Here is a 26,649-nt window from a genome sequence, read left to right on the forward strand (position 1 = left end):
TTTCTAAGCTCCATGTACCTATCCTAAAGTCTCTTAAAAGACCCTATCGTATCTGCCTCCACCACCATTGCCGGCAGCCCATTCCACGCACTCACCACTCTCTGCGTAAAAAAAAAACTTACCCCTGACATGTCCTCTGTACCTACTCCCCAGCACCTTAAACCTGTGTCCTCTTGTGGCAACCATTTTAGCCCTGGGAAAAAGCCTCTGACTATCCACACGATCAATGCCTCTCATCATCTTAAACACCTCTATCAAGTCAACGCTCATCCTCCATCACTCCAGGGAGAAAAGGCCAAGTTCACTCAACCTATTTTCATAAGGCATGCTCCCCAATCCAGGTAACATCCTTGTAGATCTTCTCTGCACCCTTTCTATGGTTTCCACATCCTTCCTGTAGTGAGGCAATCAGAAGTGAGCACAGTACTCCAAGTGGGGTCTGACCAGGGTCCTATATAGTTGCAACATTACGACTCAGCTCCTAAATTCAATTCCACGATAAATGAAGCCCAATACACCATATGCCTTCTTAACCACAGAGTCAACCTGCGCAACTGCTTTGAGCGTCCTATGGGCTCGGTCTCCAAGATCCCTCTGATCCTCCACACTGCCAAGAGTCTTACCATTAATACTATATTCTGCCATCATATTTGATCTACCAAAATGAATCACTTCACACTAATCTGGGTTGAACTCCATCTGCCACTTCTCAGCCCAGTTTTGCATCATATCAATGTCCCGCTGTAACCTCTGACAGCCCTCCACACTATCCACAACACCCCCAACCTTTGTGTCATCAGCAAATTTACTAACTCATCCCTCCACTTCCTCTTCCAGGTCATTTATAAAAATCACAAAGAGTAAGGGTCCCAGAACACATCTCTGAGGCACTCCACTGGTGACCGACCTCCAAGCAGAATATGACTCATCGACAACCAATCTTTGCCTTCTGTGGGCAAGCCAGTTCTGGATCCACAAATCAATGTCCTCTTGGATCCCATGCCTCCTTACTTTCTCAAGAAGCCTTGTATGGGGTACCTTATCAAATGCTTTGCTGAAATCCATATACACTACATCTACTGCTCTTCCTTCATCAACGTGTTTAGTCACATCCTCAAAAAATACAATCAGGCTTGTAAGGCACGACCTGCCCTTGACAAATCCATGCTGACTATTCCTAATCATATTATACCTCTCCAAATGTTCATAAATCCTGCCTCTCAGGATCTTCTCCATCAACTTACCAACCACTGAAGTAAGACTAACTGGTCTATTATTTCCTGGCCTGCCTCTACTCTCTTTCTTGAATAAAGGAACAACATCCGAAACCCTCCAATCCTCCAGAACCTCTCCCGTCCCCATTGATGATGCAAAGATCATCGCCAGAGGCTCAGCAATCTCCTCCCTCGCCTCCCACAGTAGCCTGGGGTACATTTCATCCGGTCCCAGCGACTGATCCAACTTGATGCTTTCCAAAAGCTCCAGCACATCCTCTTTCTTAATATCTACATGCTCAAGCTTTTCAGTCTGCTGCAAGTCATCTCTACAATTGCCAAGATCCTTTTCCATAGCGAAGTCTGAAGTAAGGTATTCATTAAGTACCTCTGCTATTTCCTCTGGTTCCATACACACTTTCCCACTGTCACACTTGATAGGTCCTATTCTTTCATGTCTTGTCCTCTTGCTCTTCATATACTTGTAGAATGCCTTGGGGTTTTCCTTATTCCTGCCCGTCAAGGCCTTCTCATGGCCCCTTCTGGCTCTCCTAATTTCCTTCTTACGCTCCTTCCTATCAGCCTTATAATCTTCTAGTTCTCTAACATTACCTACCTCTCTGAACCTTTTGTAAGTGTAGCCCCCCAGCCAGCCTCAGAGTCGCTCGGCTCGCTGTTGTCTAGGGAAACAGCCCTCGGCCCCGCCAAACTGGGTAATTAGTTTGTGTGGATGCTGTGTGATGTACCCCACCCCGCCCAAATAATAGACAATACACCAGATACGATTAAATGATTTACAGTTTATAGATACTACTGGAACTATATAATTAAGAGAGAATAAAATATAAAAGGAAAATAAAAGGCGCCACACTTATCAAAGTTCAATCTCTTCGTGCACAGTTGGAGTTCGGGACCCTTCTTCTTCACCCTGCGACCCCTCGGACCACCTCGACCGGCCGCCTGGGACCAACAACGGTGGTCGACCAGATGCTCTACACGAGTCCGTCTCTGTCTCCTCTCCTCGCCGAACGCCCTCCTCGGGGTCCGACCCCGTTAGTGGACTCACAGCACCTGCTCCATCCTCTGTCTCTCTCTCCCACCTTCTGCCCCAAAACCCCGCGCATACAGTATCTTCAAATACATCAAAAACATAACAACTATCCCAATTCGTTCATACCATCTTCTTATCAGTAACGTGATTCAACAAACTGCTAGTGGGAAGGATTTTCTCAGCGTTTAACATAACAAAGAAGCCATTTTAATTAGCCTCCGCAGTAACATAAAAGACGAAACCCCCTTACATAAGCTTTTCTTCTTGACTAGATTTATTGCAGCCTTTGTACACCACAGTTCCTGTACCCTACCATGACTTCCCTGTCTCATTGGAACCCACCTATGCAGAACTCCACACAAATATCCCCGAACATTTGCCACATTTCTTCCATAGTTTTCCCTGAGAAGATCTGTTCCCAATTTAAGCTTCCAATTTCCTGCCTGATAGCCTCGTAATTCCCCTTACTCCAATTAAACGCTTTTCTAACTTGTCTTTTCCTATCTCTCTCCAATGCTATTATAAAGGAGATAGAATTATAATTACTATCTCCAAAATGCTCTCCCACTGAGAGATCTGACACCTGACCAGGTTCATTTCCCAATACCAAATCTCTCCTCTTGTAGGCTTATCTATTTATTGTGTCAAGAAACCTTCCTGAACACACCTAACAAACTCCACCCCATCTAAACTCCTTGCTCTAGGGAGATGCCTATCGATGTTTGGGGAATTAAAATCTCCCATCACGACAACTCTGTTATTACTACACCTTTCCAGGATCTGTTTCCCTACCTGCTCCTCGATATCCCTGTTACTATTGGGCAGCTTATAAAAAACCTTCCTGTTCCTAACATCCACTCTCAGAGACTCTGCAGACAATCCCTTCATGATGTCCACCTTTTCTGCAGCCGTGATACTATCTCTGATCAACAGTGCCACACCCCGACCTCTTTTGCCTCCCTCCCTGTTCTTTATGAAACAACTAAAACCCGGCACTTGAAGTAACCATTCCTGTCCCTGAGCCATCCAAGTCTCTGTAACGGCCACCACATCACAGCTCCAAGTACTGATCCATGCTCTAAGCTCATCTGCTTTGTTCACAATACTCCTTGCGTTAAAATAGACACATCTCAAACCATCGGTCTGAGTGCGTCCCTTCTCTATCATCTGCCTATCCTCCCTCACACACTGTTTCCAAGCTTTCTCTATTTGTGAGCCAACTGCCTCTTCCCCAGTCTCTTCAGTTCAGTTCCCACCCCCCAACAATTCTAGTTTAAACTGTCCCCAGTAACCTTAGCAAACCTCCCTGCCAGGATATTGGTCCCCCTGGGATTCAAGTGCAACCCGTCCTTTTTGTACAGGTTACACCGGCCCCAAAAGACGTCTCAATGATCCAGAAATATGAATCCTTACCCTCTGCTCCAATCCCTCAGCCACGCATTCATTCTGCACCTCATTCTATTCCTATGCTCACCGTCATGTGACACAGGCAGTAATCCCTAAATCACTACCTTCGCGGTCCTGCTTCTCAGCTTCCTTCCTAACTCCCTGTAGTCTGTTTTCAGGACCTCTTCCCTTTTCCTACCTATGTCATTGGTACTAATATGTACCACAACCTCTGGCTGTTCTCCCTCCCACTGCAGGATATCTTGGACACGATCTGAAACATCCCGAACCCTGGCACCTAGGAGGCAAACTACCATCTGAGTTTCTTTCCACAAAATGAGTTTAAAAGGCATATCAAAGATACTGAACTGAAGCCTGCAGATATCCAACAAAGAAATTATACTGGAGAAAACATAACTCCTTTGGGTTTGATTGTGGTAAAACTAGGAGGGTCAGCATTATGGGGGTGTGATTGAGTGAGACCATCCTTATACCATCCATGTCAAAGTAGCCTATGAGCTAGATCACATGGAGACTGAAGGAATTCTTCCAAGGTTAAATAGAACCCATGGGCAATGCCAGTGGTACCAGTAGCCAAGAAGAATGGCTCTGTTAGTGTCTGTGGTGACTTTAAGGTCACCATCAACCCAGTACAGAAAGTAGATGAATACCCCCTGCCCAGGATAGAAGATATCTTTGCAAACGTTTTTGGAAGAAAACTTTTCAGCAAAGTGGACTTAGATGAGGCTTACTTGCAGATAGAGATGAAAAAAGAGTCCAAAGTGTTTCTCACCATAAATGCTCATAAACAGCTTTACGCTATAATAGGCTTATTTTTGGAGTAGTATCTGTACCTGCATTCTGACAGAAAACTATGGACCCCGTGCTGCAAGGCTGTCCATGCACTCAGTGTTACCTGGATGACATCATTTTTACCAGCAAAGATGACAAGGAACATCTCCAAAATCTTAAGACAATGTTAAAAAGATTACAAGATTATGGACTCAGAGCACAATGCGACAACTGTGAATTCTTTAAACCAAGCATCACTTACTGTGGTAACACCATTGACGTCCAAGGATTATACCAGTGTGTTCAGAAAATTCAAGGCTGAAGGATGTGTCACATTGTGTTTTTTTTTAGGATTCGTCAATTATTATAACAGGTTTCTAACGAACCTAGTTGCTGTGCTCCACTTCTTGTACTCATTACTACAGATCAGAAAGAAATGGCAATGGACAAAGCAGTATGAGATGGCTTTCCACAAGATAAAGGAACTGTTGACATCAGACTCTGTACTCAGACATTATGATCCACATCATCCAGTGAAGCTTGCCTGTGACAATATGGTATAGGTTCAGTCATGTCACATGTTATGAGTGATGAAGTGAACGCCTTTGCATAACATTCCCTTGCTGCTGCAGAGAAAAATTATGCACAGATTGACAGAGAGGCCTTGAGTCTGATTTGGGGTGTAAAACATTTCACCCAGTACCTGTATGGGAGACAGTTTACTGATCATCAACCACTGGCTTCCATTTTCAATCCACAGAAGGGTGTTCCACTAACAGCAGCAGCACGAATGCAGAGATGGGCTCTGTTTCCTGGAGGACACAATTTCAAGATCGAATTCAAGAGGACAACTAATCATGGAAATGCTGATGGATTGTCCAATTTACCCTTGGAAAAGGAAATACCTGAAAAATGTATCCTATTGGGATCTGGAGTGAGTTGACTGAAACTTCGTTCACTCAGGATGCTTGGGGGTGTCAGAAAGAAAATTTATATCCATTGAGGATGCAATTAAACTCCAATCCCAGAGATGAAAGGCAATTGACCTTTGCTTTGGCCCACCCATTGAGCTTTACAAAATATTTATTGAATAATGCAGGATGTTCATTGCTCACACTCAGGTTGTGCCTTTACAATCTAGATGATGGAATATGGGGGGGTACGAGATCATATTTTTGAATCAGGGCAACCTATGGCACCTTGCCCTACCCCCAAAATCTTCACCAGTGGCTCAGCAGTGAGGATAGCTGCCCTCTGTGTGATACCACCAGTGCCAACCTCCAACACATCCTGACAGGATGCAAGACGGTGCTCTCCCAAGGGTGCTATGAATGGCAGCATGACCAGATCCTAAAGAAGCTGGCAGAGATCTTGGAGACATGCAGGCGGGATGCAAGAAGCAGCCTTTCCCCAGCTTGACGACTCATCTCGTTTGTTAAGGCTGTTTATTTCCTTCTCTTCTTTATATCTGTTCAGCTAAGGCAGTAGAGATGCCAGACAATGAGGAAAAGGAAAGGAGTTAAGGAGCCAGTGCAGGGTACCTCTGTGGTCATCCTGCCCTCAACACTTTGGATACTGTCTGGGGAGATGACCTAAGAGAGGAAAGTCAGAGTGGTCAGGTCTCTGGCACTGAGTCTGCCTCTGTGACTCAGACAGGAAGGAGGGAGAAGAAGCACACGGTGGTGATGAGGGATTCATTAGTTAGGGGAACAGACAGGAGGTTCAAGGGCAAGAACAAGGTTCCCAGATGGAATGTTACCTCCTAGGTGCCAGGGTCCATGATATCTTGGATTGAGTCCTCAGCATTCTAGGAGTGCGAACAGTCAGAAGTCATGGTCCATGTAGGTACCAATTACATGGGGAGGATGAGTGACGAGGTTCTGCATAGGGAGTTCAGGGAGTTAGGTGCGAAGTTAAAGGGAAGGACCTCCAGGATTGTGATCTCAGGATTGCTACCTGTGCCACATGCTGGTGAGGCCAAAACTAAGAAGATTATACAGTTTAATACATGGCTAAGGAATTGGTGTAGGAGGGAGGGCATGAGATTTTTGGATCAATGGGCTCCCATCTTGGCAAAGTGGGATCTGCACTTAAGGGATGATTTGCACCTGAACTGGAGGGGGACTAATATCCTAGTGGGAAAGTTTGTTAATGCTGCAGAGTGGGGAGTGGGGTTTAGTCTAGAGTTGCTGGGGGTGGGGGAGGGGGGCGCTGGGAACCGGAGTGGCAGAACAGTTAGTCGAGAGGTTGTGGAGGCGGATGTTGGTAAAACCTCGACAAAGTCAGGGATCAAAAGATTGAGCATGGTGCGACTTGTTTCCTGAGCTGCCTATATTTCAATGCAAGAAGTGTCGTAGGAAAGGCGGGTAATAATGCTGAAGATGGGGTAGCTGGTTTACAAACAGAGGCAATGTGTAGTGAGGAGAGGTTGTTGATCGGGCAAAATTGCAGTCAACAGGATGAGTTGCAACGTAAAAGTGGACAAAATCGAAAACGGTGAATAAAGGACTGAAGGCGTTGGATTTGAATGTGCACAGTATACCGAATAAGGTAGATGAACTTGTAGCACAGTTGAAGATTGGCATGTATGGTGTTGAAGACATCACTGAATCATGGCTGATAGATTATAGCTGGGAGCTTAACATCCAAGGATACACGTTGTATCAAAAGGATAGGCAGGAAGACAGGGGGGACACGTTGTCCTGTTGGTAAAAAAATTAAATGAAATCATTAGAAAGAGGTGACATAGGGTTGGAAGATGTCAAATCATTGTGGATAGAGTTAAGAAACTGAAAGGGTAAAAAGATCCTGATGAGAGTTGTATACTGACCTCCAAATAGTAGTTAGCATGTGGTTTACAAATTACAATGGGAGATAGAAAATGCATGCCAAAAGGGCATTGTTACAATAGTCATGGGGGACTTCAATATTCAGTTAGATTGGGGAAATCAGGTCAGCACTGGATTCCAGGAGAGGGAATTTCTAGAGTGCCTACAAGATAGCTTTTAGAGCAGCTCATGGTTGAGCCGACCAGAGGATCAGCTATTCTGGATTGGGCATTGTGCAATGAACCAGAATTGATTAGAGAGCTTAAGATAAAAGAACCTTTTGGGGTAAGTGATCATAATATGATCAAATTCACCCTGAAATTTGAGAAGAAGAGGCTAAAGTCAGATGCATCATTATTACAGTGGACTAAAGAGAATTACAGAGGCGTGACAGGGGAGTTAGCTAGAATTGATTGGAAAAGAACACTGGCAGGGATGTTGGCAGAGCAGCAATGGCTGGAATTTCTGGAAGGCACAGGATATATACATCCCAAAGAGAAATAAGTATTCTAACCGAAAGCTGACATAACCATGGCTAACAAAAGCAGTCAAAGCTAACATAAAAGCCAAAGAGAGGGCATATAATAGTGGAACGTTAGAGGTTTGGGAAGCTTGTAAAAACCAACAGTAGGCAACTTAAAGTAGGTAGCTAGTCAATAATATTAAAGAGGATACCAAAAGTTTCTTCAGACACATAAAGTGTAAAAGAGAGGCGAGTGTGGATATCATACCATTGGAAAACAATGCTGGAGAGGTAGTAATGGGGGACAATGAAATAGCGGGCAACCTGAATAAGTATTTTGCATCAGTCTTCACTGTGGAATACACTAGCAGTATGTGGATATTCCAGGTGTCAGGGATAATGAATTGTGTGAAGTTACCATAATTAGACAGAAGGTTCTTGGCAACTGAAAGGTCTGAAGGTAGATAAGTCACCAGGACCAGATGGTGTACACCCCAGTAGGTGTTGGGACTGATTCTTTTTACATTATATGTCAATGATTTGGATGATGGTATTGACAGCTTTGTTGCAAAGTTTGTAGACAATATGAAGATAGGTGTAGGGGCAGGTAGTTTTGAGGAAGTAGAGAGACTACAGAAGCACAGACAGGTGAAGAGAATGGGCATGAAAGTGGCAGATGGAATACAGTGTTCGGAAGTGTATGGACATGCACTTTGCTAGAAGAAATGAAAGGATTGACTATTTTCTAAATGGAGACAAAATACAAAAAACTGAGGTGCAAAGGGATTTGGGAGTCCTTGTGCAGGATTACCTGAAGGTTAATTTGCAGGTTGAGTCTGTGGTGAGGAAGGCAAATGCAATGTTAGCATTCATTTCAAGAGGCCTAGAATGTAAAAGCAAGGATATGATGTTGAGATTTTATAAAGCACTGGTGAGGCCTCGCTTGGAATATTGTGAGTAGGTTTGGGCCTCTTATCTTAGAAAGGATGTGCTGAAACTGGAGAAGGTTCAAAAGAGCTTCATAAGAACGATTCCAGGATTGAACAGCTTGGAGGCCAAGTCTTTATATATATTTAAGGTAGAAGTTGATCAATTCTTGATTGGTTGGAGAATGAAGAGATACAGGGAGAAGGCAGGAGATTGGGGCTAAGTAAAAAATTGAATCAGCCATGATGAAATTGTGGAGCAGACTTGAATGGGCAAATGGCCTAATTCTGTTCTTATCTATCTTATGATCTATGGATCTGGTATGAGCACTAAATGCACCTGGCCAAGACTTCCTGCAGGACTCCTCTCCACACGCAAGGAGTGGAACTTGAGGACAGATCTCAGCAGACAGCTATAGTTTCCCACAGAAACCACCACTATATCTCTCCGCCATCAAGACTGCCCTCCTCACAGTGTTAACCACCCCATGGGAGGAAGGAGTGGAGGCTGTCCATGAACAGAAGAGGCTAAAATGCTCAGACCTGGCAGCTGAGTGTAAGGATGCTGGCTGGAGGACCATCATCTACCCTGTGGAGGTAGGACACTGGGGCTTTGTTGGTGCATCAACAACAAGGTTACTCCATGATATGGCAGTGACTGGAGAGAAGCTCAGGAGGGCCACCAGAGAATTGGCTGAAGAACTAGAAGAGGGAGGAAGGACAAAAATTGGGGGAACTGACTAATCCCATTGAAAGCTGCAGGGGGTGGTAGGGAGACATCCCTGCCACTGATCTGCCACAAGGCGATGTACCAGGGCTAAGGGAGTGAAACTCCCTTGAGAGGTGGTCCCTGGCTGATGACTGTGCAGCTGAACCCAAGGGCACTGTTGGAGGTGTGGCAGACAGCAATGCTAAGCAGGAAACATCTTCCTGTAAATCTCATTGACGAGGTGAACCAAATGATAATTGTTGTGATAAAATAATCTTTTGATATTTCCGTGGGAACAGCAAGATGCCACACAGAACAGAGCCTCATATTGTATGGGTTAAATGTCTCCATTAATATAAGACCATAAGATATAGGAGCAGATTTAGGCCATTTGGCCCATTGAGTCTGCTCCGCCATTTCATCATGGCTGATCCATTTTTTCTCTCAGGCCCAATCTCCTGCCTTCTCCTCATATCCCTTCACACCAGAGCAGTCAAGAATCGATCAACATCTGACTTAAATATACATAAAGACTTGGCCTCTACAGCTGCATGTGGCAAAGAATTCCGCAGATTCACCACTCTCAGCCAAAGAAATTCTTCCTCATCTCCGTTCTAATAGGACACACCCAATTCTGAGGCTTCATCCTCTGGCCTTAAACTCTCCCACCATTGGAAACATCCTCTGTACATCTACTCTATCAAAGCCTTTCATCACACGATAGGTCTCAATGATGTCACCCCTCATTTTGAATTCTAGTGAATGCAGGCCTGGAGCCATTGAACTCTCTTCATGTGTCAAGCCGTTCAATTCTGGAATCACTTTCGTGAACTTCCTTTGAACCTTCTCCAGTTTCAATACATCCTTTCTAAGATAAGGGGCCCAAAACTGCTCACAATACTCCAAATGAGGCCTCACCAGCGCTTTATAAAGTCTCAACATTATGTCCTTGCTTTTATATTCTAATCCTCTTGAAATGAATGCTAACATTGCATTTGACATCCTCACCATTGACTCAACATGCAAATTAACCAATAGGGAATCCTGAAGAAGAACTCCCAAGTCCCTTTGCACCTCAGTGTTTAGTATTTTCTCTCCATTTAGACATGGTTGAATATTGACCACCCATTAAGCAAAAGTTTGAAAATCCATAATTGGGTATTTCACTTTGTGATGTTGTCAATAGTTTTCTGGAGGAATTACATTAGAATAGCTACCTCAAGTGTTTGTAAACCTCTTCTTCTTCTTCTTTTTGTGTTGTTTTATAGTGGTTGGCAAACCAGCTTTAAGGTGCATTACCGCCATCTGCTAGACTGGAGTGTGGATCGTTGGATAAACAGGAGAAGGGAAAAGAATTGCATTCCCTATATTCTATATAAAAAACCTGAGTCTTTCAGATACTTCATGATACAGATCTGTATTTCTCTTGAATTCCCACTTAAAATGTCTTCTATACCCACATCAGTTTATTGTAAACCTCTTCATCATGCCAGGACAGTTTGGTCAATAAGATGATTAGTTAATCATTGAACCCATTCATAGCTCATTCACCTCCTGGCACTCTCTTGCACATTTGGGTGTGTGATGGTTAGAATTAACTACACAGTGGCTAAAATGCCAAAATCGGCTCAGCCTCTGTGTGTGTGGGATTGCTAAACCATCATCGTGAACTGCTTATCCCTAATTTTAAGATAATGTCATGTTCTAGATTTCCTCATGAAGGAAAAGCAATTCCACAATCTACTGTAATAATTGCTTGAACTATTTTAAACACTCCAGTTACAATGCAATTTGATATGGAGCAGACTATAAAGCTTCAAAATCTTTTCCTCATAGTTTAACCCTTTCAGCACTGACATTATTCAGGTCAATCCGCACAGTATTGTCTCTAGTGATGATTTACATTCTAAAGCGCCAGGAAGAATTGTTGGTTAGATATGGCATCAGTCTCTGATTTCTCCAGGATCCAGTGGATAATTACTAGGTGTTGTGTTACTAACTCTGCCATCAGGAGCAAAAGGTGTATGGATAAGGCTCCAACTTATCACACAGTACAGCAAAAGTGAGCATGAGATACTTTAGGAAGTTCAGAAGATTTCTGTAGCTGTCACTTTATCTTTCTGTGAGAAACACACGATGAAAAGCAGGAAATAACATTCCCAGAGCATCTTTTAAATATCAAAGTAGTTTTCCTTTGAGAAACAGTTACTCCCCAGGAACATCAGATTACAGGGAGTTGGACAGTTTTTACAGTGATTCCTCTCCCTATCTTGTGGTGCCCTTGATTAAACTCCTTAATGAAGAGAGGCTGTGTGAGCAGTGCGGTGATGATTACAATGAAGTCATGCTGTGTGATATTGGTAACAGATGCATTAATGCATTGGTACAAAATACCACTATTTTAACAAAGGCATTTTAAATCAGTTAACACATCTATTAAGCAGTAGAAACGAGAATTTCATATCAACTGGTTAACCCATTGGTGATGAATAACACAACATAAATCCAGCGATAAAATACATGCATGGGTTTCCTTTAAATAACTGGCCGTAGAAGGCAGAACAGAGCTAACTATCCTTCATAAGGAGAAACAGTAAATGTAAGGATTTCAAAGTGCACACTTTGGATGAGTACATACAGTATTTGTTCTTATTTCTAGCTTCCACGTAATTGATCAGATTTTAAGATTATTAGGATATTTCATCCCTTCAGTTTTCTGAATCTTTTGTAATAAAAGATGAGCGTTGGAGGAAATCCAACATAAAGATACAGGCTGTCTCAAGCAAGTGGGCGGATGCATGAATAAATCCCTTGGTTGACATCTTGAGAATCTGTTTGTCAGACTCAAAATGGGAAATACCTTTCGACATGGAATTCTCTAGGATGGTTTTCAGGTGAGCATTTACCATTCTTCTCTCCAGTTACCTTTCTGTATTGGGACCTTAGTAAAATAGTTGGGAAACTTGTATCCAATGATTATAACAGTGCTAATTCTGCTAGTGGCAATGGCTAAACCAAGAATTATTGATCATCCTTGTTATGTGAGGACAATTGGGTAAGGAATGTAGCACAAAAATCACTTGCAGGCCAGATATTGTAGAGATGATTGTATCTCCTTCTTAGAAGCTGTATACAAAGCAATGGGACATTTCCCACGATACAAAGCAACTAACAAGTTTATTCATTCTGCTTTTGGCATGGATTTATTGAATCTAACTTGCTAAGATTCTCAGCCTCTGGGAAATTAACCATAGCCTTCAGCCCTTTGTGTGGTGTGGTTAGTTATGTTGTTGTGACGAGACACCTAGATGAGGATGGTAAGGACCCAAGTGCTGGAGTATTCAAGACTGGAATGAAGACACTATTGTGAGACTGAGGCGAGAACAGAATCCTTGATCAGATGTTAGATGAAACTAGACAAGATATCTTAAACACAGTCTCAGACTGAACCAAGGTTGAGCTGATGATTGAGCACCAAACCTGAGTTCAGGTACTCTTTAAATATCCAAATCTTGGTGCCAAAACTTGGGCACCAATTAGTGGAGCAGGCCAGAATCTATAAAAGGACCATACCATTTATCCATACTCCGGAGAATTGGAGAGTCTAAACCCTGGAGGCTGGCACAGTGGAGTGTGTACTGTAACAGGACTTGCCTCCCCTATGGCCAACTCCTGATGGACCGTGCTGCTCGGCGCAACATTGATGGTAATTATGGGTCAGTGCCAGGTCCAGGGTGTCTCTTTCTGGAACTTAGCACTGTTCCAGGTCCAAACCCTACCCAGTCAATGAGGAACAACTGATTACCTTGAGCAGTTCATGAATCCAGAAGTTTCTTTACAGTGAAGACCTGTTCCAAATCCTTGTAGATGGAGAGAATTTCAACCAGCCCAGATGTTGCAACTACCCCTGAACGTCCCTCCAAGGACGACTCATGAAGCTCCTTAGGTACCTGGGGCAATTCAGCAGACCTTGGAGTTTGCTCCCCAGGTTCACTAGAGTCCAAGTCGGAGTTCTTGTCCAACTCCAGAGACCTGACCAAATTAGAGTCCAAATCTTTATCTGTCTCCTCAGACAACAGCAATGAGGCACTATGAATAGTCCTCCTGGGACTAGGCTCCGAGGATCCACATTTAGGAACCTTTCCCTTAGGCGGGACCTGGTACCTGGTTCCCTTAGGCTTGGCTGTGAGGGCTCCAGAATGCTTGGGCACCTTCTTGGTAGGTTTCTTGGTTTGTTCCAGAACTTGAGACCCTTTCTCTCCAGTTCCAGCACACTTCTGACTAGACAGGATCAGAACTCACACAGTACTGTTGACTGCAGCTGGCTTGTCTGCCCTTGGAGACATGACCCCAAGCAAAAGTCTGCCTCCTTGTCAAGCGCTGGTTTTGGGAGTGTCTGGGGATTGTAAAACCAAACCTAAAGCATCCCTTCTTGCAAAGACTTGACCATACGATGATTCTCCTTCCTCCCAGTTCATGGAAGGGTTATGCTTGGACAGCCAAGGGTGCTCGAGGATCAGGGGTAAGTGAGAAGAATCAATGATATGAAAACAAATGTCCTCCATATGCTCCCCATCTTCATTTGCAAAAACGATGTCTGCTTCATGATTTGCCCGGATCCAAGAAGACGATTATCGAGGGCAGTTGCAGTTATGTGCTGGCTCAACTCCTCCAGGAGTACATTGAGCTGACGGGCTGTCCCCAAGTCCAGAAAATTCCCAGCTCCCTCAGATTCCACAAAGGCATTCACCTTTCACCAGTTCTTTCCCCAGTAGATCTCCTTCTTCAGCATGACATGATAATCTGTAAGGCTGGGAGTAGTGGCTGCTACACTAGGCGGTCTTGGCAGTTTCCCGACGGCTGCAGCTTCAGACATTTGGCCTGCAGGTGTCTTACTTTCCTGCAGTAGTGGTAGCAACCTCGACTCCAACACCGGGACCTCTCATTGGTAGAGAGTTTTGCTCAGCTGATTTGCATTGGCACTTGCATTGTTCAAGAGACGGTCTGGTCATTGTCTGAGGCTGGGGAGTGGAATTATGATGCATTGAGGCTGGGCTTGGGCTAGCCTTCTTTGTCCTCTTGAGGTAGTCCCACTTTTGCTTTGCCAGGGGATTATCGAGGCAGATGGACTGGTCAATCAGAGTCTCTAAGTCCTTGACCGACTCTCCCAAGGCAAGGGTATCCTCTAATTCACCTCAGAGTCTGTGGTGATACAGAGCATCCAAGGCCTCCTTTTCCAGCCACACTCCTCGTGGATATGAAACTCAATTGCATAGTTGGCAGTTGACCGACTACCTTGATGCACCTTCATCAGATAGTCTGAGGATCTGTTAGCTCCGGCGGGAAAATAGAACACCCTCATCATTGTGTTCTTGAATTCTTCTGAATCAGAGCAAATGTGCAACCTCTGCTCACAATGCTTGGTGGCCCAGGCCAGAGCTCTCCAGGTCAGGAGAGAAACCATGAAGCTCACCTTTCTGTGCTCCGTAGGAAACCAGAATGGCTGGAGTTCAAAATTCAATGAACACTGTGTGAGGAAACTGTGGCAAGCACCTGGGTCACCGCTAAACCTGTCTGGGGTCAGAAGATGGACTTACTCCACAGTGTGACTGACGGCCTCACACAAGCAATTCTGGCTTCCTACTAGTGACGCTAGCACATGGCGACCTGGAGATTGTGCACCTCCAGGCCCAGTCTTGAGATCTTCTCACTGTGGCTGGCCCTAGTTGATGAAAGACTCCATTACCCCAGCAGAATTTCCAGCATCTGCAGAATTCCTGTTGTTTGACTCCATTACCCTGCTGGGTTCATGTTGGCTTAATGGTATTGTGTCGATTTGCCTAGGCAGGCTGGCAAGGACCTAAGTGCTGGGGTATCCGAGACTAGAACTGGGACACAATTTCGATACTAAGCCAAGAACAGGGCTTTTGACTAGATGCTTGATGAGAACCTGACAAGATTAGACGAGAATCCAAATGAGACAGAAATCCTAAACACAGTGACAGACTGAACCAGAGCTGAGCTGACGATTGAGCTCTGAACCTCAGTTCAGGTGCTCTTTAAATATCCAAATCTTGGTACCAAAACATGGCCACCAATTAGTGGAGAGAGCCAGAATCTTTAAAGGGACCACACCAGCAATCCATTACCTTGGACAGTCGGAGCATCTAAACCAGGGAGGCTGGTGCGGTCTGGTGCGTACTGGAACAGCTACTCTGTGTTGGAAGCCATTGTATTTACTGCATGCAGTGTTACTTTGAGAGAGAAGCTGGTTCCCAGCTCCTCCTCCTCATTCCTGCCCCACAAATGATATTAGTCACTTCTCTTTAAATGTAAATATTTCTATTTTAGTAGCAGTAATCTAAGCTGTAGACTTAGGGAAAATCCTTCTTGCTTTTCTGTGGAATCAACTGAATTCAGCATATAAAAAAAGCAGCAGAGTATCCTTAACATCTGCTCCACTGAGAGATGTATGACTGTTTCATCTTTTATTAATGCATTATGTGAAATATTACTACAGCCAGGATATTTATAAATGTTTTAACCCAAAAGGCGCCTTGATCATTTATGAATTTCTGGTTGACAAGCTGCTAAGTGGCTTCAGTTAGTCCTGACGAAGGGTCTCGGCCTGAAACATCGACTGCGCCTCTTCCTATAGATGCTGCTTGGCCTGCTGCGTTCACCAGCAACTTTGATGTGTGTTGCTTGAATTTCCAGCATCTGCAGAATTCCTGTTGTTTAAGTGGCTAATTTGTTGGTTATGAACAATTATTCAGATACATTAGCCCATACTACTGTGGCACATTTTGGAAATACTTCAATGCACCCCAAAGACAAAAACAAAAGCCTACGTTTGAACCTGATATGTACAGCAATAACAGTGCAGAAAATGCTGCACGGACTCAGCAGGTCAGGTAAGTCCTGTGGAAAGAGAAACAGAGTTGGAATTAGAATCAGAATTAGGTGTATAATCACTGACATATGTTGTAAAATTTGTTGATTTGTGACAGCAGTACGGTGCGAGACATATAAAAAAAACTAAAGTTACAAAAATAAAATTGTGCTAAAACGAATAAGAAGGTAGTGTTCGTGGGCTCATGGAGTGTGCAGAAAGCTGATAGTGGAAGGGAAGGTGTTTCTAAACTGTTGAGTGTGGATCATCAGACTCATGTACCTTCTCCTTGATGGTAGCAATGAGAAGGGGGCAGGTCCTGGATGGAGAGGATCCTGAATGAATAGTGTCGCATTCTTGAAGCACCACTTTTGAAGATATCCTTGAAATAGTGGTGAGAGTTGTGCGTGTAATGGAGCTGCCTTAGACCCTTTGTCAGGCTGTTCTAATGAAGAGTCCCTGTTCTGAAACATTAACACTGTCTCTCCACAGATGCTGCCTGACATGCTGAGTGTTCTAGCAGTTTTGATATCAGATTTCCAAATCTGCAAATTTTTTTTGTAGTGGTGATTGAGATTAGAGATGCAAATTACAGCATGTCTTATCTTAGAGTCCATTGAAACCAATGCAAAATCAGCCAAAGGCCCCATGATTCTGGCTGGTTGTGTTTGGTTAAGAATTCATGACTGTGATCCATGCTGTTGTTGTCGCAATAGAATTGGCCCCTCACTATATGCAGATGATCTGTTACTATATATCTCTAACCCTGAGAAATCCATTCCTGCAGTAATATCCCTGCTTGCTCAGTTTAGTAACCTTTCTGGCTACAAACTGAATTTTAATAAGGGTCAACTCTTCCAATTAAATATGCAGGTTCCAATTTATAGACGTTCACCATTCAGACTGGTTACTGACTATTTTACTTATCTGGGTGTTAAAATTACTAAGAAGCATAAAGATTTATTTAAGGTCAATTGTTTACCTTTAATTAATCAGGTTAAACAATTGCTTACTAAATGAACGCCATTGTCTTTATCACTGATTGGTTGAATCAATGCTATTAAGATGATTATTCTACCTAAATTTCTATATCTATTTCAAGCGGTACCAATTTTTATTTCTAAATCCTTTTTTGATATTGTTGACTCTAAAATTTCTTCATATATATGGAAGAATAAAAATCCTAGGCTAAGTAAAAAATATCTAGATGAAGTCTAAAAAGGATGGTGGTTTGGCATTGCGGAATTTAAGAAATTATTACTGGGCAATTAATATCCGATATTTAATATTTTGGACACAGGATTTGGATATAGTTCCAAGTCCACGATGGGTAAACCTTGAATGTAAATCCGTACAAGGGTTTTCATTGGTTTCTATTTTAGGGACTTCGCTTCCCTTTGTTCTTTCTAAATTGAATAAACAAATGGTTAATCCAATAATTAAATATTCATTACAAATATGGTTTCAATTTCATAAATTTTTTGGTTTGAAAAAAATTATTTTATCAAACCCTATTATATCTAATTTTTTTCCCAACCCTCTGTTATGGATCAAGCCTTTTTGGTATGGAAAATGAAGGGTATAATATGTTTTCGTGACTTATTCTTGGATAACTGTTTCATGTCTTTTGAACAGTTGTCTAATAAATATAATTTGCCCAGATCCCATTTTTTGTTTAGATACTTACAAATTAGAAACTTTTTAAATACTACGCTACCTACTTTTCCGACTTCATATCCAACTGATATCACGGAAGAAATTTTAGGTTTAAACCCTTATCAGAAGGGTTTAATAGCAACTATTTATGATATGATTGTAGCCCACCCCCCACCCCCCCCCCCCCAGCCACCCTCAGGGTTGCTCGGCTCGCTGTCATCTAGGGAAACAGCCTCGGCCCCGCCAAACTGGGTAATTAGTTTGTGTGGATGCTGTGTGATGCACCCCACCCCGCCCAAATAACAGACAATACACCAGATACGATTAGATGATTTACAGTTTATAGATATTACTGGAACTATATAATTAAGGGAGAATAAAATATAAAAGGAAAATAAAAGGCGCCACACTTATCAAAGTTCAATCTCTTCGTGCACAAAACAGTTGGAGCTCAAGGACCTTCTTCTTCACCCTGCGACCCCTTGGACCACCTCGACCGGCCGCCTGGGACCAACAACGGTGGTCGACCAGACGCTCCACACGAGTCCGTCTCCGTCTCCTCGCCGAACGCCCTCCTCGGGGTCCGAGCCTGTTAGCGGTCATCACAGCACATCATCCATCCTCTGTCTCGCTCTCCCGCCTTCTCCCCCAAAACCCCGCGCATACAGTATCTTCAAATACACCAGAACCATAACAACTATCCCAACCGGTTAATAGCACCCTCTTATCACACTCTAAACCAAAACAAGCTACTAGCGCAAACTTTCTCAGCGTTTAACACAACAAAGCCACATTCCCCAGATTAACATAACAAAGACGCCATTTTAATTAGTCTCCGCAGTAACATAAAAGTCGAAACCCCCTTACATTCTCCCCCCACCAAATAAAGTCATGTCCTCATGACTTCTAAACAACTCGCCAACCAGTCCTGCAGACACACAACACACACATACACAGATATACACAGTGACAGTGCTCCCCAAACAGTGGACCTTACTCCCGTCCCACGGGCGCTACATAGGCCAACCTATCTGGGAGCTTCTTAACCCTCCGAGACCTCCACACCCCCTCACCTAAACCCAAAAGACTCAGACGCTACTAGGGATACCTCGGGCCTGCTTGCCAACTCCTCTCTCACTCAGGCCACCACTACAGCTCGGAGCCCCCTGTCCCGTGTCCGGGGCCCCGCCTCTCCTCCTTCCCAATCCTGCCGCAACTCAGACTGCCCACAGCTAGCCCTCCCCACTACACCTGACTCAGTGGGAGAAGGGCCAAAAGTCTCTTCCTCAATCACGGGGAAGTTAGCGAAAGGCAGCATGTACCATATGTGGAGCACATCATCCTTCGAATCCATATCCTTCCTCATTTCCTTGGTCGGTAGCTGCTGTTTAAGTTTCTCCAAACTGAAACAGTTAGCCGGGGTTACCCCTTCAGCCTCCCGCAGTCGAGACATCAGCTTCTTCGGGGATTCCTTCAACTCTCGCCACAGCCTCAGCAGCTCTGACTCAGGGTTCCTGGCCATCTCAATCTGGGACGCAGTTACCCCACCAGCTTCTTCCACCCTGACCTGAAAAGCAGCAGTTAAAGGATGTTCAACCTCCAGTTTTTTCCTCCTGATGACGTCTTCCAGGTCAACTTTCAGTTTTTCCACTTCATTTAAACTCGCGATAGTCATCTTCAGGTTCCTTTCAAGCGTCCGCCTCCCTTTTCCGAGATCTGTCCTCCATTTCTTCACCTCCTCGGGAGTGTAGTCAAACTCCCCTCCCTGGGCTCTCGGTTTTCTGTTCACCTTAGTCAGAACACTTCCTTGATCTTCCTCAACTTATAAGTCTTCCAATCTTTTCTGAATCGACGTCTTGAGTTTCTGCTGATCCCTTCGAAGATGGGTCATTATTTCTTCTCGCTGGATTAATTCATCAGTACATGACCGCAGTGTGGTGCAAATCCCCTCTCTTCCCTGTGTCTCATTCAGATTGACGACTTCGGTTTCCATCCCCCGGTCCACCACCATCTGTCCCAACACCAGGAAGTTCAACTGGTACGTCGGGTCATTTTTCTCACATTGCACCAAACTCCTCCGGCCAAAAACTCCTCCATTTGACACTTCGCTTTGGTCACCCGGGCTCAGCCACTCGCCTCACCTCATAGTCCCCCCAGGCAAATCCAAGCTCTAGGCGGTCATCCACATACGCCAAAACGCCACACACCTTCACTTCCCCCATGGTCTTCCTCATGCCCCGCGGGAAGGATGCAGGGGTTCCGGATATGCCCTTGGGCATCTTTTTGGATCAGAAGAATCCTAGGGAACTAGTAACGGCCATCTTCGGCTCAACAGCCGCACTCCTCGGGATCTGGCAACATCCACTCCTCAGATGCAGCACATTAAACCACATCACATAATCCACACACACGCTGCCTTCATCTTCCACGCCGCTAGGGTCCAGTTGCTGCGACCTCTCTCTCACTGAGGTGTCTTCAGCGGTCAACTCCCCTCCCCCGTGGTAGTTGGGAGCATCTACTAAGAGGGTCTCACCCTCAGCTACTTTCCCCAAGCCGTACCACCGCTGGGTCTCGTTTAAATTCGGTACTGGCTCAAGGCTGCTACACACGTCCTCAGAAGCAACTCGACACACTGGGTGCCCAGACAATGCCCCCATGAACTCCAGGGTCATTAACCAATCATCGTCTTCTGGATAACTACTGCCACTAGTACCCAAAGTTTCTGGTGCCCTTGCGGTTGTCAAGGATAAATGCTTCAGACAACGGTTGTAAAACGAACTGTACAACAACTTGACCTGCGCCCCAGGGTCGAGGATAGCTTTAGCATCACTTCCCTCTATCCGTAACGACACCCTGGGGCGTGGTCCCTCTAAGCCTTCAGGATAGGGTCTTTTCATTTAGGAAGTTCATCGGTACATTGCTGGGAACGTGCTTCCCCAGAGACCCCAAGCCGTTCCCCCACTGGGCCTCCACTAAGTTTCCTGACACCTCTCTGATCAGCTGAACAACTGAAGGCGGGGCTGATCCCCTGAAATGACCCCCCGGCACTGCAAGCAATTTAGCCGCCCTTCTAGCCAGAGAAAGCACACTGAAAACTTTCCCCCCTCTTTCAAATAACTGACAGCTGTCACTACGGTGTAAGTGAACCTGACAGCTCTAACACCATCACTAGCCCGCCTACTTAAACTTTCAACCAATCCCTGTCGCTCTCCCTCAACTGAGCACTGCCACTCATCTAACAACTGAGAGATCCGCTCCGCCCACATCTTGCATGTCTCCGCCCCTCTTGGGGTGGACATTATCCCAAGTGCCAGGCGGAGCCTGCCAGAGCTAGAACATTTATTCGCAGACCCTACCTCCAAATCAGACCACTCTTTCCTCTCTCTCCCAACCACATGGATAGCCCCGAGTGCCACCTCCAACTCGTCAATGCCAGTCTGAACTCAAACAAAGACCGCACCCACAACGCATACAGCAATAACCAGCAAATAACCCACAGAGACACATATTACTGATTTAAAAAGGGCACCCACACAGCATGCCAGTAGACTCAATCCCGGACGAGCCCCCATAATATAGCCCCCCCCCCCGGCCACCCTTAGGGTCGCTCGGCTCGCTGTCGTCTAGGGAAACAGCCCCACCAAACTGTTAGTTTGTGTGGATGCTGTGTGATGCAGCTCACCTCGCCCAAATAATAGACAATACACCAGATACGATTAAATGATTTACAGTTTATAGATATTACTGGAACTATATAATTAAGAGAGAATAAAATATAAAAGGAAAATAAAAGGCGCCACACTTATCAAAGTTCAATCTCTTTGTGCACAAGACAGTTGTAGCTTAAGGACCTTCTTCTTCACCGTGCGACCCCTCGGACCACCTCGACCAGCCGCCTGGGACCAACAACGGTGGTTGACCAGAAGCTCCACACGAGTCAATCTCCGTCTCCTCGCCGAATGCCCTCCTCGGGGTCCGACCCCATTAGCGGACAACACAGCACCTCGTCTATCCTCTGTCTCGCTCTCCCGCCTTCTCCACCAAAACCCCGTGCGTACAGTATCTTCAAATACACCAGAACCATAACAACTATCCCAATTGGTTAATAGCACCCTCTTATCACACTCTAAACAAAAACAAGCTGCTAGCGCAAACTTTCTCAGCGTTTAACACAACAAAGCAGCATTCCCCAGATTAACATAAAGACGCCATTTTAATTAGCCTCCGCAGTAACATAAAAGTCGAAACCCCCTTACATGATTATGAAAATACAGCCAGATATATCTGATAAAATTAAGAATGAATGGGAAAGGGAACTTCAACTTCTCTTACCTACAGAGAAATGGGAGAAAATTTTCCAATTAGTTAACTTTTCCTCTATATGTGCTAAACATGTGTTGATACAATTTAAGGAGGTGCACAGGGCCCACGTGTCTAAAGGTAAACTAGCTCGTTTTACTCTCATATAAATCCTCTCTGTGATAGATGTCATTCTGAGGTAGCTTCTTTGACTCATATGTTCTGGTCTTGCCCTCTTTTGGAAAAATATTGGAAAGACATTTTTGATACTATTTCAACAGTTTTGCATATTGATTTACAACCTCATCCTATTACCGCAATTTTTGGTTTACCAATGATGGAACATAGTTCTTTATCCTCTTCAGCTCGTCGGATAATTGCATTTGTTACATTAATAGCTAGAAGATCCATTTTATTGAATTGGAAAGAGATTAATCCTCCGACGACATTTCAATGGTTTTCCCAAACTATATCTTGTTTAAATTTAGAAAAAATCAGAAGTGTCACTTTTGATCCTTCGGTTAAATTTGAAGAGACTTGGAGGCTATTTATTCAACACTTTCATATGACGTAACTTGACCTTTTCCGAATCCTTTTCATTAACCTTAAATATATGGACAGAGGAGCGGAGTTAATGACATTAATGATTGTATCCGATGTAATATAATAGCCCAGCTTTGTTTAGTTTAGCTTTGTTTAGTTCAGTTTAGTTTTTTTTTCTAATTTGGGTTTTTTTTTCTTGACATTTTTTTATTTTTCTTTTTATCATGTTTAATTACATTAAGAGTTTGGGAGGCTATGTATACTTGTGTTATCTGTAGTTTATATTTGCATATGCTAATTACCAATAATGTAATCTCAATCTCTTTGTACTGGTATTGTTGTTATGTTTATGAATTTGAAAATTAATAAAAAGATCGAAAAAGGAAAGAATTGGCCTCATCACCCATAGTGTGACAAAGATGAAAAACAAAATCATTCAGATTTGCCAATCCCTGATCATTATCCAACAACCCTTCATTGAAGATTGATGTCCTGTAGTCATTATGAAATAGGAGGAGATCATTGGCCCCATTACATCCAATTAGCCCCATTTCCTAACCCTTCAAATCTATTTCCCTCAGGCACTTCTCCGCTTTTACTTTTGCAATATTTGATGACATCTATTTCCAGCTTCATTGACAGAAAGCTCCAGGTCATCACAGTTATTGGATAAAATTGTTCTTCCTCACATCCCACCTGTATCTCTTGTGTGTCCTGTTGTCCTCACACAATCAAGCATCTTTTTGTCTACTTCTTCAAAACTTGTTATAATTTTGTACACTATATGGAATCTCTGACAACTTCCTTCATTCCTAGGAAAGCAATCCAAATTCTCCAACTTATTAGTAGCTTAGATCCCTCATCCCTGGAAGCAATCTGTCAAATATTCTGTACATCTTCTCAAGGATCTTCACATCCTTCCTAAAGTATAGAGAACAGAATTGGATGTAAACCTTCCAGAAATTTCAGCAAAACTTCCCCACTTTTATACTCAGTCACTCTATTCATGAAGACCAGTAGCTTTTACACTTTATTAACAATTCTCTCAGTATCTTCTGCCACTTCAGAGATTAATGCACATACATTCCAGGACTCTCTGTTACTGCACAATCTGCAGAACTATGCCATTAAGTCTACATTGCCACTTGTCATCTCTTCTGCAAAAATTCATCACCTGGTATGTTTCCATTTTAAAATCTGCCACTTGCCTGCCTGTTCTATTAATCATTCTCTGTTCATTTGCAACCAGTCACAACATCCTGAGTATTTAATATAATTGGCAAGGTTTGAAATTTTACCCTGTATTCCAGTATCTAAGTAATTTCCAAGTTCAAAGTACATTTATTATCACAGCATACAACCTTGAGATTTGTCTCCTTGCAGGCAGGCAGAAAACAAGAAACCCATTAAAAAAAATGACAAACACTCAATGTGCAGAGAGAGAAAAAAACAAATCATGCAAACAATGAAAGTAAGCAAATTGCATGAAGAATGAAAGTGGGTCCTGTGACACAAAGCCTGGAACTGCCAGATCAGACCCACAGCCTCAGCTCCATTCAGCATCCAGCAGAGTTAACGTCACAGAGCAGCGAGCAGAACCGGTCCGACCCTCTCCTCTGGTCCCAACACCCTGCCTTCTCAATTCATATGGCCTGGCATTTTAAATCATCCAAACATTGGGCCGCACCTCACTCTTGATGTTGCCACAACTTATTGTTTTCTGTCCAATATTTTACCCAAGCCTCTTCCACCAGATGTCCTGCCCATTGTGATGGGCTGGGCACATCTCAGTTCATTTTACATCGGACAGCTGCTGTTTGTTTTTGGCATTATTAACAAAGTACTCATTTTTGCATAGAAGAAATAAATTGTACCCTTTGTTTTAATTTATAGTAAAACAAGGAACAACCCCCTCAGTTCAGTACTGGAATTAAAGGGCTCTCAACAAGAAATCAGTTTTGGCCACAGACTGCCCTATTACTTTCTCTATATCCTACTTTTGCCTATAGACATTACTGTGGCACAACTGGTAGAGCTACTGCCTTACAATCTGGGTTTAATCATGATCTTTGGTCCTGTTTGAGGTGAGTTTGCATGTTCTTTCTGTGACCACGTGGGTTTCCTCTGAGTGCTTTGGTTTCCTCCCACATCCCAAAGACACACAAGTTAGTCACTTGTTGCTATAAATTGTGCAGGTGTAAGATAGAATCTGAGTAGTGTACAGGGCGATTTGGAATTGATGGGGATGTGGGGAGGATAGGATACAGGAAAAAAGTCAATGGGTCAGCAGTACTGCTTTGTGAGCCAAATGGCCAGCTTCCATGTTATAAGGAAATAGGAAAATATCAGAGTTTTTGTGTAACTTTGCAAGATGGTCACTGATCCCTTACTGATTCTGCACTTCCCAATAGCCTATCACCGGTCGTAACACAGGGACCACCAGGTCAGATTATTGCCTGAAGGATCTACCTACACAATGTAGAGGACCCACCCTTCCCATCCCCATTTCCCCTCATCTCCAGTATACTACTATACCGTGGATGTCGTGGAGAATGTACTAGAGGGATCTGGCTCACATGCCTGCAGTCAGTGTAGGAATGATAGAGCAGTTGTAAGTTAGTAAGCAGCTGGCGCGGGGAAATGCACAGCTCGAGTTTTAACCAGTGAATGTGATGATGGCCACCCTAACAATTACTGCAGTATGTATATCATATGCTATTTCCCCACTTCACACCAGTGACTCCATTTTAGCAGGGATTCACTTGCTATAATGGCTGTCCTGCTATTGTGACCAGAGACAGGGAAGGTAGAAGCACTGGCGTCCCGGCACCCAATAATAAACTTAAGGATGCACTAATATATGACAATATGTATAAGAAGAAGAATAATAGCTCTTATCTCGGCAGTGGAGTTATCAGGGCACCATCATGATGGTGTGCCTGTAACAAGCTATTCTTGTTTTTACGAGGCCGAGTTGCTAGCTCGATGCTCAACCCGACTTGGATTCAAACTCAGAAACCTTCGCTCCGGAGTCCGGCGCTGATATTATTGTGCCACTAAGCAGGATGTAATAATATGTAGTTTGCTATTATGTACTTTCAAAATGTTTTAAATATACACCTACTGAGCATAGGAACAGGAATAGTCTACTTGGCCCTTCAAAGATACCCCATCATTAAGTATGCCAAGGATGAATGACACTGGCCTTACCTCTACTGTGTCAGTTCCCCATGGCCCCTGATTTCCCAATCTTAGAAAAAAAATAATCTACTGTACCTCCACCTTAGATGTTTACACTCACTGGCCACTTTATTAGGTACACCAATATATATGCTCATTATACTTTATACATTATTGTCACCAAACAATTGATACTAGAACGTACAATCATCACAGTGATATTTGATTCTGCGCTTCCCGCTCCCTGGATTACAAATCGATAGTAAATATTAAAAATTTAAATTATAAATCAATGGGCCGAATGGCCGACTTCTGCTCCTTTATTTTATGATCTAAATCATAAATAGAAAATAGAAAAATGGAAAGTAAGGTAGTGCAAAAAAAGACTGAGAGGCAGGTCCAGATATTTGGAGGGTACAACCCAGATCTAGATCAGGATCCGTTCAGCAGTCTTATCACAGTTGAAAAGAAGCTGTTCCCGAATCTGGCCAATATCTAATCAGCCAATCATGTGGCAGCAACTCTCTGCATAAGAGCATGTAGACATGGTCAAGAAGTTCAGTTCTTGTTCATACCAAACATCAGAATGGGGAATAAATGTGATCTAAGTGACAGACTATGGAATGATAGCTGGTTTGAGTATCTCAGAAACTGCTGATTTCCTTGGATTTTCACACAACAGTCTCTAGAATTTACAGAGAACGGTGTGA

The 26,649-nt window shown here is 43.7% G+C and overlaps 1 protein-coding gene across 2 annotated transcripts in view; it reads left to right on the forward strand.

Annotated features, from left to right (window-relative positions):
* The window catches only part of LOC134340575 (BMP and activin membrane-bound inhibitor homolog), a 93,939-nt gene that overhangs the window by 15,587 nt on the left and 51,703 nt on the right, over nt 1–26,649 (forward strand). Inside the window, exon 1 of one of the 2 annotated variants that reach the window (XM_063037982.1) lies at nt 10,428–12,263. The exons of the other annotated variant lie outside the window; for it this stretch is intronic. The gene's annotated coding sequence lies outside the window, so the exon portion shown is untranslated. Of the gene's footprint in view, nt 1–10,427; nt 12,264–26,649 lie in introns of those variants that run through there. 2 annotated transcript variants of the gene reach the window in all.

This window comes from Mobula hypostoma, chromosome X1 (genome assembly GCF_963921235.1).
Source record: "Mobula hypostoma chromosome X1, sMobHyp1.1, whole genome shotgun sequence".
NCBI classification, from domain to species: Eukaryota; Metazoa; Chordata; class Chondrichthyes; order Myliobatiformes; family Myliobatidae; genus Mobula; species Mobula hypostoma.